The sequence below is a fragment of the Pleurodeles waltl genome, chromosome 2_2, assembly GCF_031143425.1.
Source record: "Pleurodeles waltl isolate 20211129_DDA chromosome 2_2, aPleWal1.hap1.20221129, whole genome shotgun sequence".
Taxonomy (NCBI): Eukaryota; Metazoa; Chordata; class Amphibia; order Caudata; family Salamandridae; genus Pleurodeles; species Pleurodeles waltl.
The window spans coordinates 263,970,614-263,982,942 of NC_090439.1; positions in this window are offsets into that span (position 1 = coordinate 263,970,614).

Sequence of the window (12,329 nt, forward strand, 5' to 3'; positions counted from 1 at the left end):
TGGCAGGTCCAATTTGCCACCTCCTGGTCCCTCCTGGGCCCCAGCAGCGTCCAAAAACTCCAAACGAACGATTTGCGTGTAGCAAGGCTTGTTGGCATCCTTCCGGCGGGAAAATACTTCTGCACGACTCTACAAGGCGAGTGGGTTCCTTCCACCAAAGGGAAAGTCTCTAGCCCTTTTCGTTCCTGCAGAAACCTCAGCTTCTTCTGTCCAGTCGAAGCTTCTTTGCACCCGCAGCTGGCATTTCCTGGGCATCTGCCCATCTACGACTTGCTTGTGACTTTTGGACTTGGTCCCCTTGTTCCACAGGTACCCTAGATTGGAAATCCACAGTTGTTGCATTGCTGGTTTGTGTCTTTCCTGCATTATTCCTCTAACACGACTATTTTGTCCTTAGGTGAACTTTAGTGCACTTTGCACTCACTTTTCAGGGTCTTGGGGAGGGTTATTTTTCTAACTCTCACTATTTTCTAATAGTCCCAGCGACCCTCTACAAGGTCACATAGGTTTGGGGTCCATTCGTGGTTCGCATTCCACTTCTGGAGTATATGGTTTGTGTTGCCCCTATCCCTATGTTTCCCCATTGCATCCTATTGTAACTATACATTGTTTGCACTGTTTTCTAAGACTATACTGCATATTTTTGCTATTGTGTATATATATCTTGTGTATATTTCCTATCCTCTCACTGAGGGTACACTCTAAGATACTTTGGCATATTGTGTAGGAGGCTGGACTGGCTTGTAGTGAGTACCAAGGGGTACTTGCACCTTGCACCAGGCCCAGTTATCCCTTATTAGTGTATAGGGTGTCTAGCAGCTTAGGCTGATAGATAATGGTAGCTTAGCAAAGCAGCTCAGGCTGAACTAGGAGACGTGTGAAGCTACTACAGTACCACTTAGTGTCATATGCACAATATCATAAGAAAACACAATACACAGTTATACTAAAAATAAAGGTACTTTATTTTTATGACAATATGCCAAAGTATCTTAGAGTGTACCCTCAGTGAGAGGATAGGAAATATACACAAGATATATATACACAATAGCAAAAATATGCAGTATAGTCTTAGAAAACAGTGCAAACAATGTATAGTTACAATAGGATGCAATGGGGAAACATAGGGATAGGGGCAACACAAACCATATACTCCAAAAGTGGAATGTGAACCACGAATGGACCCCAAACCTATGTGACCTTGTAGAGGGTCGCTGGGACTATTAGAAAATAGTGAGAGTTAGAAAAATAACCCTCCCCAAGACCCTGAAAAGTGAGTGCAAAGTGCACCAAAGTTCCCCTAAGGACAAAATAGTCGTGTTAGAGGGAAAATGCAAGGAAAACACAAATCAGCAATGCAACAACGATGGATTCCTGTCTGAGGGTACCTGTGGAACAAGGGGACCAAGTCCAAAAGTCACAAGCAGCTCGGAGATGGGCAGATGCCCAAGAAATGCCAGCGGTTGGTGCAAAGAAGCTCTTACTAGGCTGAAGAACTGTGAATACTGCAGGAACGACAAGGGCTAGAGACTTCCCCTTTGGAGGATGGATCCCGCACGCCTTGGAGAGTCGTGCAGAAGTGTTTTCCCGCCGGATGGATGCCAACAAGCCTTGCTATACGCAAATCGTGCGTTTGGCGTTTTTGGACACTGCTGGGGCCCAGGAGGGACCAGAAGGTCGCAAATTGGACCTGCAGATAAAGGGGACGTCGAGCAAGACAAAGAGCCCTCACTGAAGCAGGTAGCACCCGGAGAAATGCCAGAATCAGGCACTACGAGGATGCGTGAAACGGTGCTCGCCGAAGTTGCACAAAGGAGTCCCACGTCGCCGGAGACCAACTTAGAAAGTCGTGCAATGCAGGTTAGAGTGCCGTGGACCCAGGCTTGGCTGTGCACACAGGATTTCCGCCGGAAGTGCACAGGGGCCGGAGAAGCTTGCAAAGTCGCGGTTCCCAGCAATGCAGCCCAGCGAGGTGAGGCAAGGACTTACCTCCACCAAACTTGGGCTGAAGAGTCACTGGACTGTGGGAGTCACTTGGACGGTGTCGCTGGATTCGAGGGACCTCGCTCGTCGTGCTGAGAGGAGACCCAAGGGACCGGAGATGCAGCTTTTTGGTGCCTGCGGTTGCAGGGGGAAGATTCCGTCGACCCACGGGAGATTTCTTCGGAGCTTCTGGTGCAGAGAGGAGGCGGACTACCCCCACAGCATGCACAAGCAGGAAAACAGTCGAGAAGGCGGCAGGATCAGCGTTACAGAGTTGCAGTAGTCGTCTTTGCTACTATGTTGCAGGTTTGCAGGCTTCCAGCGCGGTCAGCGGTCGATTCCTTATCAGAAGGTGAAGAGGGAGATGCAGAGGAACTCGGCTGAGCTCATGCATTCGTTATCTAAAGTTTCCCCAGAGACAGAGACCCTAAATAGCCAGAAAAGAGGGTTTGGCTACCTAGGAGAGAGGAAAGGCTACTAACACCTGAAGGAGCCTATCACAAGGAGTCTCTGACGTCACCTGGTGGCACTGGCCACTCAGAGCAGTCCAGTGTGCCAGCAGCACCTCTGTTTCCAAGATGGCAGAGGTCTGGAGCACACTGGAGGAGCTCTGGACACCTCCCAGGGGAGGTGCAGGTCAGGGGAGTGGTCACTCCCCTTTCCTTTGTCCAGTTTCGCGCCAGAGCAGGGGCTAAGGGGTCCCTGAACCGGTGTAGACTGGCTTATGCAGAATTGGGCACATCTGTGCCCAACAAAGCATTTCCAGAGGCTGGGGGAGGCTACTCCTCCCCTGCCTTCACACCATTTTCCAAAGGGAGAGGGTGTCACACCCTCTCTCAGAGGAAGTTCTTTGTTCTGCCAGCCTGGGCCAGGCCTGGCTGGACCCCAGGAGGGCAGCTGCCTGTCTGAGGGGTTGGCAGCAGCAGCAGCTGCAGAGAAACCCCAGGAAGGGCAGTATGGCAGTACCAGGGTCTGTGCTACAGACCACTGGGATCATGGAATTGTACCAACAATGCCAGGATGGCATAGAGGGGGCAATTCCATGATCATAGACATGTTACATGGCCATATTCGGAGTTACCATGGTGAAGCTACATATAGGTAGTGACCTATATGTAGTGCACGCGTGTAATGGTGTCCCCGCACTCACAAAGTTCAGTGAATTGGCTCTGAACAATGTGGGGGCACCTTGGCTAGTGCCAGGGTGCCCTCACACTAAGTAACTTTGCACCTAACCTTTAACAGGTAAAGGTTAGACATATAGGTGACTTATAAGTTACTTAAGTGCAGTGTAAAATGGCTGTGAAATAACGTGGACGTTATTTCACTCAGGCTGCAGTGGCAGGCCTGTGTAAGAATTGTCAGAGCTCCCTATGGGTGGCAAAAGAAATGCTGCAGCCCATAGGGATCTCCTGGAACCCCAATACCCTGGGTACCTCAGTACCATATACTAGGGAATTATAAGGGTGTTCCAGTAAGCCAATGTAAATTGGTAAAAATGGTCACTAGCCTGTTAGTGACAATTTCAAAGTAATGAGAGAGCATAACCACTGAGGTTCTGGTTAGCAGAGCCTCAGTGAGACAGTTAGGCACCACACAGGGAACATATACATGCACACCTATGAGCACTGGGGCCCTGTGTGACAGGGTCCCAGTGACACATACATATAGGCCACAAACCTATGAGCACTGGGGTCCTGACCAGCAGGATCCCAGTGACACATAACAAACATACTGAAACCATACTGTTTTCACTATGAGCACTGAGGCCTGGCTATCAGGATCCCAGTGAGACAGTGAAAACAGTGACAAACACCCTGACATACACTCACAAACAGGCCAAAAGTGGGGGTAACAAGGCTAGAAAGAGGCTACCTTCTCACACAACCCCCCCCCAAACGAAGGACAATAAGGCTAACCTTGGCCAGTTGAGACTTTATTGTCTAAGTGGTGATAAGTAGAGAGTAGCTCTGCAATAGACTGGTTACTCCCTTTATCATCCACTATATGGTTACTTCCCTGTGGGGATGTAAACCACCCTGTTTGAAGTTTTTTAGCTAAGCAACAATGTGAAGATGTATTTTCAGAGTTTCTATCAGTAAGTTTTAGTTTAGAGCAGTGGGAATTGTCCACTGAACCTATTTGTAGTGATGGAAATGCCAGACAGGGATGCTGTCTCAGAAAAGCCATAGCTGGGCAAAAACTTTGTCCATCTGGCTGGAAGAGAGAACAGGGATGCTGTTTCTCTTGAGTTGGAGCAGGGCAGGGATGCTGTCCTATGAGCTCCACACTAGGGCAGGGATGCTGTCCTAAGTGTTGTGAGGTAGTGCAGGGTTTCTGCACTAAAGTTTCTCTGGGAGGGTTGGAGGGATGCTCCATGTTAACTAAAATGGTGCTGTTTTTCTCACCAATGTTAGTTATCCCACAGAGAGGTACTTCCACCTCAGGGAGTCCAGCTTTGCCAGCTGATGATTCCCTTGGAACAGGTGCCACCCCAGGAGAGGTTTCTCCCACCACAGGAATAGTATCCTGAATGGCAGGGTGGTTAGGGTATACTGTGATACCCTTTTTACCTGTTGATGGAGAGGGATCCTGAGTTTTCAGGCCTTCTCTCCTTTGCTTTTTCATTTCACTTGAAATGAGAGGGAACAATTCCTCAGGGATGCCCAGCATGGCTGCATGGGCATAAAACTCTACATCAGCCCAACCTGAGGCCTCTAGGTCATTACCTAAGAGACAGTCTACAGGTAAGCTAGGTGATACCACCACCTGCTTAGGGCCAGTAACTCCACCCCAACTAAACTGAATTATAGCTAAGGGAAGAAACTTAGTGGAGTTATGGACATCAATAATCTTATACTGTTGTCCAATGATGTGTTGTTCAGGAGGCACTAGGTTTTCAGTCACCAAAGTGAAACTGGCACCTGTGTCCCTGTAGGCCAAGGCCTCAACACCATTTATTGAAACTGTCTGCCTGTACTTATCCATTGTAAGGGGACAAGCAGCCAGTGTGGCAAGGCCAATGCCACTAGGTGTGACAGAAACTGTCTTGGGACTGATTACATCAGTTTCCACTATGGACCCATAAGTGAACCCAACTACACCCTTTGCTTGACTGTTGCCAGCAGTCCCACCACTAGTACCACTACTGCTAGGGGCACTAGAGCTTGATGTATTAGTGGTGGTAGGCTCATGGGGTTTACCTGGACAGGACTTATCCCCTGGCCTATGGCCTCTATTTTTACACACAAAGCACCAAGGCTTTTTAATGTGTGCAGGTTGGGAAGAAGAGGAAGAATTTGTTTTATCCCCACCCTCTGAAGAGTGTTTAAGATTTGAAGTGGGATCTTTGGTTTTACCCTTATCCCCATGCTTATCTTGAGATTTTTCACCATCTTTCTTCTTATTGCCATCTTTGTCACCCCCTGTATGAACTTTTCTGTTCACCCTTGTTCTGACCCATTTGTCTGCCTTCTTTCCCAATTCTTGGGGAGAGGTCAGATCAGAGTCTACCAGGTACTGGTGCAACAAATCAGACACACAATTATTAAGTATATGCTCTCTTAGGATTGTGTTATACAGGCTTTCATAATCAGTAACTTTACTGCCATGTAACCACCCCTCCAAGGCCTTCACTGCCTGGTCAATGAAATCAACCCAGTCTTGTGAAGACTCCTTTTTGGTCTCTCTGAACTTTATCCTGTACTGTTCAGTGGTTAAGCCATAACCATCCAGGAGTGCATTCTTAAGAACTGTAAAATTATTGGCATCATTTTCTTTCACAGTAAGGAGTCTATCCCTACCCTTTCCACTAAATGATAGCCATAGGATAGCAGCCCACTGCTTTTGAGGGACATCCTGTACAGCACAGGCCCTCTCAAGTGCAGCAAACCACTTGTTAATGTCATCCCCCTCCTTATAAGGGGGAACTATCTTGTGCAGATTCCTGGAATCATGCTCTTTTGCAGGATGACTATGGGGAATACTGCTGCTGCCACCATGGGTATCTAAACCCAACTTCTGTCTTTCCTTCTCTAATTCTAAAGACTGTCTATCCAAATCCAGCTGTTGCTTCTTGAGCTTCAGTCTGGTTTGTTCCACTCTCAATCTATTGAGCTCCCTTTCTAACAATCTGTCATCAGGGTGGGTGGGAGGGACATTTCTAGATACAGAGGTATGATGGGAATGAACAGAAGGAGACCTGTCCCTTACAGAGGGCACCCTAACAGCTTGGCTACCAGCATAATGTGAGAGCACACCATCAGTATGGTGTGATTCAACCTCTGTACCAACTATGCTAGACTGTCTAGTAATGGGCAGGCTGAGAAGTTTCTTTCCTGAACCTTTTCCTGGGGGAGTCCCTGGATCAGATTGAGAACCATTAGCTACTTTTTCTACAGATTGGGCACTTATGGCCTTATCCTGTACTCTAAGCATGTTAATTAACAGTTCTAAGGAAGGATTCTTCCCTACACTCAAACCTCTCTCTATGCAGAGACTCCTTGCTCCTTTCCAGCTAAGGTGATCATATGCAAGTTTGGACAGTTCAACTTTTTGGCCTGTGCCAGACATTTTTAGAGAGAGTTAAAGTGATAGACAAAGAGCAAAAAGTTTTCAGAACTTTTTGGAAAGACAGAAAAAAAACTTTTTGAACTTTTAAGAAGTTTTTGAAAGTTTAGAAGTACTTTTCAGCACTTAGAAAAGAGTGAAAAGAGGAAATGCAAAACTTTTCGGCTATGTGTATATACACTGACCTTGTTTTGTATATTTTTCTCTTATGAAAAGTACAATGACAAGAGTGGTAAGTAGTCTCAAAGCACTTATCCCACCGCTGCACAACCAATGTAGGAGGCTGGACTGGCTTGTAGTGAGTACCAAGGGGTACTTGCACCTTGCACCAGGCCCAGTTATCCCTTATTAGTGTATAGGGTGTCTAGCAGCTTAGGCTGATAGATAATGGTAGCTTAGCAAAGCAGCTCAGGCTGAACTAGGAGACGTGTGAAGCTACTACAGTACCACTTAGTGTCATATGCACAATATCATAAGAAAACACAATACACAGTTATACTAAAAATAAAGGTACTTTATTTTTATGACAATATGCCAAAGTATCTTAGAGTGTACCCTCAGTGAGAGGATAGGAAATATACACAAGATATATATACACAATAGCAAAAATATGCAGTATAGTCTTAGAAAACAGTGCAAACAATGTATAGTTACAATAGGATGCAATGGGGAAACATAGGGATAGGGGCAACACAAACCATATACTCCAAAAGTGGAATGTGAACCACGAATGGACCCCAAACCTATGTGACCTTGTAGAGGGTCGCTGGGACTATTAGAAAATAGTGAGAGTTAGAAAAATAACCCTCCCCAAGACCCTGAAAAGTGAGTGCAAAGTGCACCAAAGTTCCCCTAAGGACAAAATAGTCGTGTTAGAGGGAAAATGCAAGGAAAACACAAATCAGCAATGCAACAACGATGGATTCCTGTCTGAGGGTACCTGTGGAACAAGGGGACCAAGTCCAAAAGTCACAAGCAGCTCGGAGATGGGCAGATGCCCAAGAAATGCCAGCGGTTGGTGCAAAGAAGCTCTTACTAGGCTGAAGAACTGTGAATACTGCAGGAACGACAAGGGCTAGAGACTTCCCCTTTGGAGGATGGATCCCGCACGCCTTGGAGAGTCGTGCAGAAGTGTTTTCCCGCCGGATGGACGCCAACAAGCCTTGCTACACGCAAATCGTGCGTTTGGCGTTTTTGGACGCTGCTGGGGCCCAGGAGGGACCAGAAGGTCGCAAATTGGACCTGCAGATAAAGGGGACGTCGAGCAAGACAAAGAGCCCTCACTGAAGCAGGTAGCACCCGGAGAAATGCCAGAATCAGGCACTACGAGGATGCGTGAAACGGTGCTCGCCGAAGTTGCACAAAGGAGTCCCACGTCGCCGGAGACCAACTTAGAAAGTCGTGCAATGCAGGTTAGAGTGCCGTGGACCCAGGCTTGGCTGTGCACACAGGATTTCCGCCGGAAGTGCACAGGGGCCGGAGAAGCTTGCAAAGTCGCGGTTCCCAGCAATGCAGCCCAGCGAGGTGAGGCAAGGACTTACCTCCACCAAACTTGGGCTGAAGAGTCACTGGACTGTGGGAGTCACTTGGACGGTGTCGCTGGATTCGAGGGACCTCGCTCGTCGTGCTGAGAGGAGACCCAAGGGACCGGAGATGCAGCTTTTTGGTGCCTGCGGTTGCAGGGGGAAGATTCCGTCGACCCACGGGAGATTTCTTCGGAGCTTCTGGTGCAGAGAGGAGGCGGACTACCCCCACAGCATGCACAAGCAGGAAAACAGTCGAGAAGGCGGCAGGATCAGCGTTACAGAGTTGCAGTAGTCGTCTTTGCTACTATGTTGCAGGTTTGCAGGCTTCCAGCGCGGTCAGCGGTCGATTCCTTATCAGAAGGTGAAGAGGGAGATGCAGAGGAACTCGGCTGAGCTCATGCATTCGTTATCTAAAGTTTCCCCAGAGACAGAGACCCTAAATAGCCAGAAAAGAGGGTTTGGCTACCTAGGAGAGAGGAAAGGCTACTAACACCTGAAGGAGCCTATCACAAGGAGTCTCTGACGTCACCTGGTGGCACTGGCCACTCAGAGCAGTCCAGTGTGCCAGCAGCACCTCTGTTTCCAAGATGGCAGAGGTCTGGAGCACACTGGAGGAGCTCTGGACACCTCCCAGGGGAGGTGCAGGTCAGGGGAGTGGTCACTCCCCTTTCCTTTGTCCAGTTTCGCGCCAGAGCAGGGGCTAAGGGGTCCCTGAACCGGTGTAGACTGGCTTATGCAGAATTGGGCACATCTGTGCCCAACAAAGCATTTCCAGAGGCTGGGGGAGGCTACTCCTCCCCTGCCTTCACACCATTTTCCAAAGGGAGAGGGTGTCACACCCTCTCTCAGAGGAAGTTCTTTGTTCTGCCAGCCTGGGCCAGGCCTGGCTGGACCCCAGGAGGGCAGCTGCCTGTCTGAGGGGTTGGCAGCAGCAGCAGCTGCAGAGAAACCCCAGGAAGGGCAGTATGGCAGTACCAGGGTCTGTGCTACAGACCACTGGGATCATGGAATTGTACCAACAATGCCAGGATGGCATAGAGGGGGCAATTCCATGATCATAGACATGTTACATGGCCATATTCGGAGTTACCATGGTGAAGCTACATATAGGTAGTGACCTATATGTAGTGCACGCGTGTAATGGTGTCCCCGCACTCACAAAGTTCAGTGAATTGGCTCTGAACAATGTGGGGGCACCTTGGCTAGTGCCAGGGTGCCCTCACACTAAGTAACTTTGCACCTAACCTTTAACAGGTAAAGGTTAGACATATAGGTGACTTATAAGTTACTTAAGTGCAGTGTAAAATGGCTGTGAAATAACGTGGACGTTATTTCACTCAGGCTGCAGTGGCAGGCCTGTGTAAGAATTGTCAGAGCTCCCTATGGGTGGCAAAAGAAATGCTGCAGCCCATAGGGATCTCCTGGAACCCCAATACCCTGGGTACATCAGTACCATATACTAGGGAATTATAAGGGTGTTCCAGTAAGCCAATGTAAATTGGTAAAAATGGTCACTAGCCTGTTAGTGACAATTTCAAAGTAATGAGAGAGCATAACCACTGAGGTTCTGGTTAGCAGAGCCTCAGTGAGACAGTTACGCACCACACAGGGAACATATACATGCACACCTATGAGCACTGGGGCCCTGTGTGACAGGGTCCCAGTGACACATACATATAGGCCACAAACCTATGAGCACTGGGGTCCTGACCAGCAGGATCCCAGTGACACATAACAAACATACTGAAACCATACTGTTTTCACTATGAGCACTGAGGCCTGGCTATCAGGATCCCAGTGAGACAGTGAAAACAGTGACAAACACCCTGACATACACTCACAAACAGGCCAAAAGTGGGGGTAACAAGGCTAGAAAGAGGCTACCTTCTCACATATTGTCATAAAAATAAAGTACCTTTATTTTTAGTATAACTGTGTATTGTGTTTTCTTATGATATTGTGCATAGGACACTAAGTGGTACTGTAGTAGCTTCACACGTCTCCTAGTTCAGCCTAAGCTGCTCAGCTAAGCTACCATTATCTATCAGCCTAAGCTGCTAGACACCCTATACACTAATAAGGGATAACTGGGCCTGGTGCAAGGTGCAAGTACCCCTTGGTACTCACTACAAGCCAGTCCAGCCTCCTACAACACTCCAGCCAAATGTTTGCCCCAATGCATCTTGGTAAATGCAGTCAGATTTGTTTCACATTAACAAAAGTAATCAAAGTCTTTCACCTTAGTAGGTGCAGCAAGTGCTGTGTATCTCTGGACACATGTTTCTGGGTTTCGCCCGTCATCAGCAGAGAGCAGCATATTTTGTGGGGTTGCTTGAAATGCCACCAAACGTCTTTTCAGGTTTATGTACCACTCTAGTGGGCAGGTGCCTCACCAAGGCTCGTCAGCCCGTTAGCTCAAGGGAGCCGTCATTCGACACAGTGCAAAAAAAAGGGAGCACACTGCCTCACACTCCAGCAAAAAGTTGGCCCCAATGCATCTTGGTAAATGCAGTCAGATTCGTGTCACATTAACAAAAGTAATCAAAGTCTTTCACCTTAGTAGGTGCAGCAAGTGCTGTGTATCTCTGGACACCTGTTTCTGGGTTTCGCCCGTCATCAGCAGAGAGCAGCATATTTTGTGGGGTTGCTTGAAATGCCACCAAACGTCTTTTCAGGTTTATGTACCACTCTGGTGCGCAGGTGCCTCACCAAGGCTCGTCAGCCCGTTAGCTCAAGGGAGCCGTCATTCGACACAGTGCAAAAAAAATGGAGCACACTGCCTCACACTCCAGCAAAAAGTTGGCCCCAATGCATCTTGGTAAATGCAGTCAGATTCGTTTCACATTAACAAAAGTAATTAAAGTCTTTCACCTTAGTAGGTGCAGCAAGTGCTGTGTATCTCTGGACACGTATTTCTGGGTTTCGCCCGTCATCAGCAGAGAGCAGCATATTTTGTGGGGTTGCTTGAAATGCCACCAAACGTCTTTTCAGGTTTATATACCACTCTGGTGCGCAGGTGCCTCACCAAGGCTCGTCAGCCCGTTAGCTCAAAGGAGCCGTCATTCGACACAGTGCAAAAAAAATGGAGCACACTGCCTCACACTCCAGCAAAAAGTTGGCCCCAATGCATCTTGGTAAATGCAGTCAGATTCGTTTCACATTAACAAAATTAATCAAAGTCTTTCACCTTAGTAGGTGCAGCAAGTGCTGTGTATCTCTGGACACCTGTTTCTGGGTTTCGCCCGTCATCAGCAGAGAGCAGCATATTTTGTGGGGTTGCTTGAAATGCCACCAAACGTCTTTTCAGGTTTATGTACCACTCTGGTGCCAGGTGCCTCACCAAGGCTCGTCAGCCCGTTAGCTCAAGGGAGCCGTCATTCGACACAGTGCAAAAAAAATGGAGCACACTGCCTCACACTCCAGCAAAAAGTTGGCCCCAATGCATCTTGGTAAATGCAGTCAGATTCGTTTCACATTAACAAAAGTAATCAAAGTCTTTCTCCTTAGTAGGTGCAGCAAGTGCTGTGTATCTCTGGACACGTGTTTCTGGGTTTCGCCCGTCATCAGCAGAGAGCAGCATATTTTGTGGGGTTGCTTGAAATGCCACCAAATGTCTTTTCAGGTTTATGTACCACTCTGGTGCGCAGGTGCCTCACCAAGGCTCGTCAGCCCGTTAGCTCAAGGGAGCCGTCATTGGACACAGTGCAAAAAAAAGGGAGCACACTGCCTCACACTCCAGCAAAAAGTTGGCCCCAATGCATCTTCGTAAATGCAGTCAGATTTGTTTCACATTAACAAAAGTAATCAAAGTCTTTCACCTTAGTAGGTGCAGCAAGTGCTGTGTTTCTCTGGATACGTGTTTCTGGGTTTCGCCCGTCATCAGCAGAGAGCAGCATATTTTGTGGGGTTGCTTGAAATGCCACCAAACGTCTTTTCAGGTTTATGTACCACTCTGGTGCCAGGTGCCTCACCAAGGCTCGTCAGCCCATTAGCTCAAGGGAGCCATCATTGGACACAGTGCAAAAAAAAGGGAGCAAACTGCCTCACACTCCAGCAAAAAGTTGGCCCCAATGCATCTTGGTAAATGCAGTCAGATTCGTTTCACATTAACAAAAGTAATCAAAGTCTTTCACCTTAGTAGGTGCAGCAAGTGCTGTGTATCTCTGGACACGTATTTCTGGGTTTCGCCCGTCATCAGCATAGAGCAGCATATTTTGTGGGGTTGCTGGAAATGCCACCAAACGTCTTTTC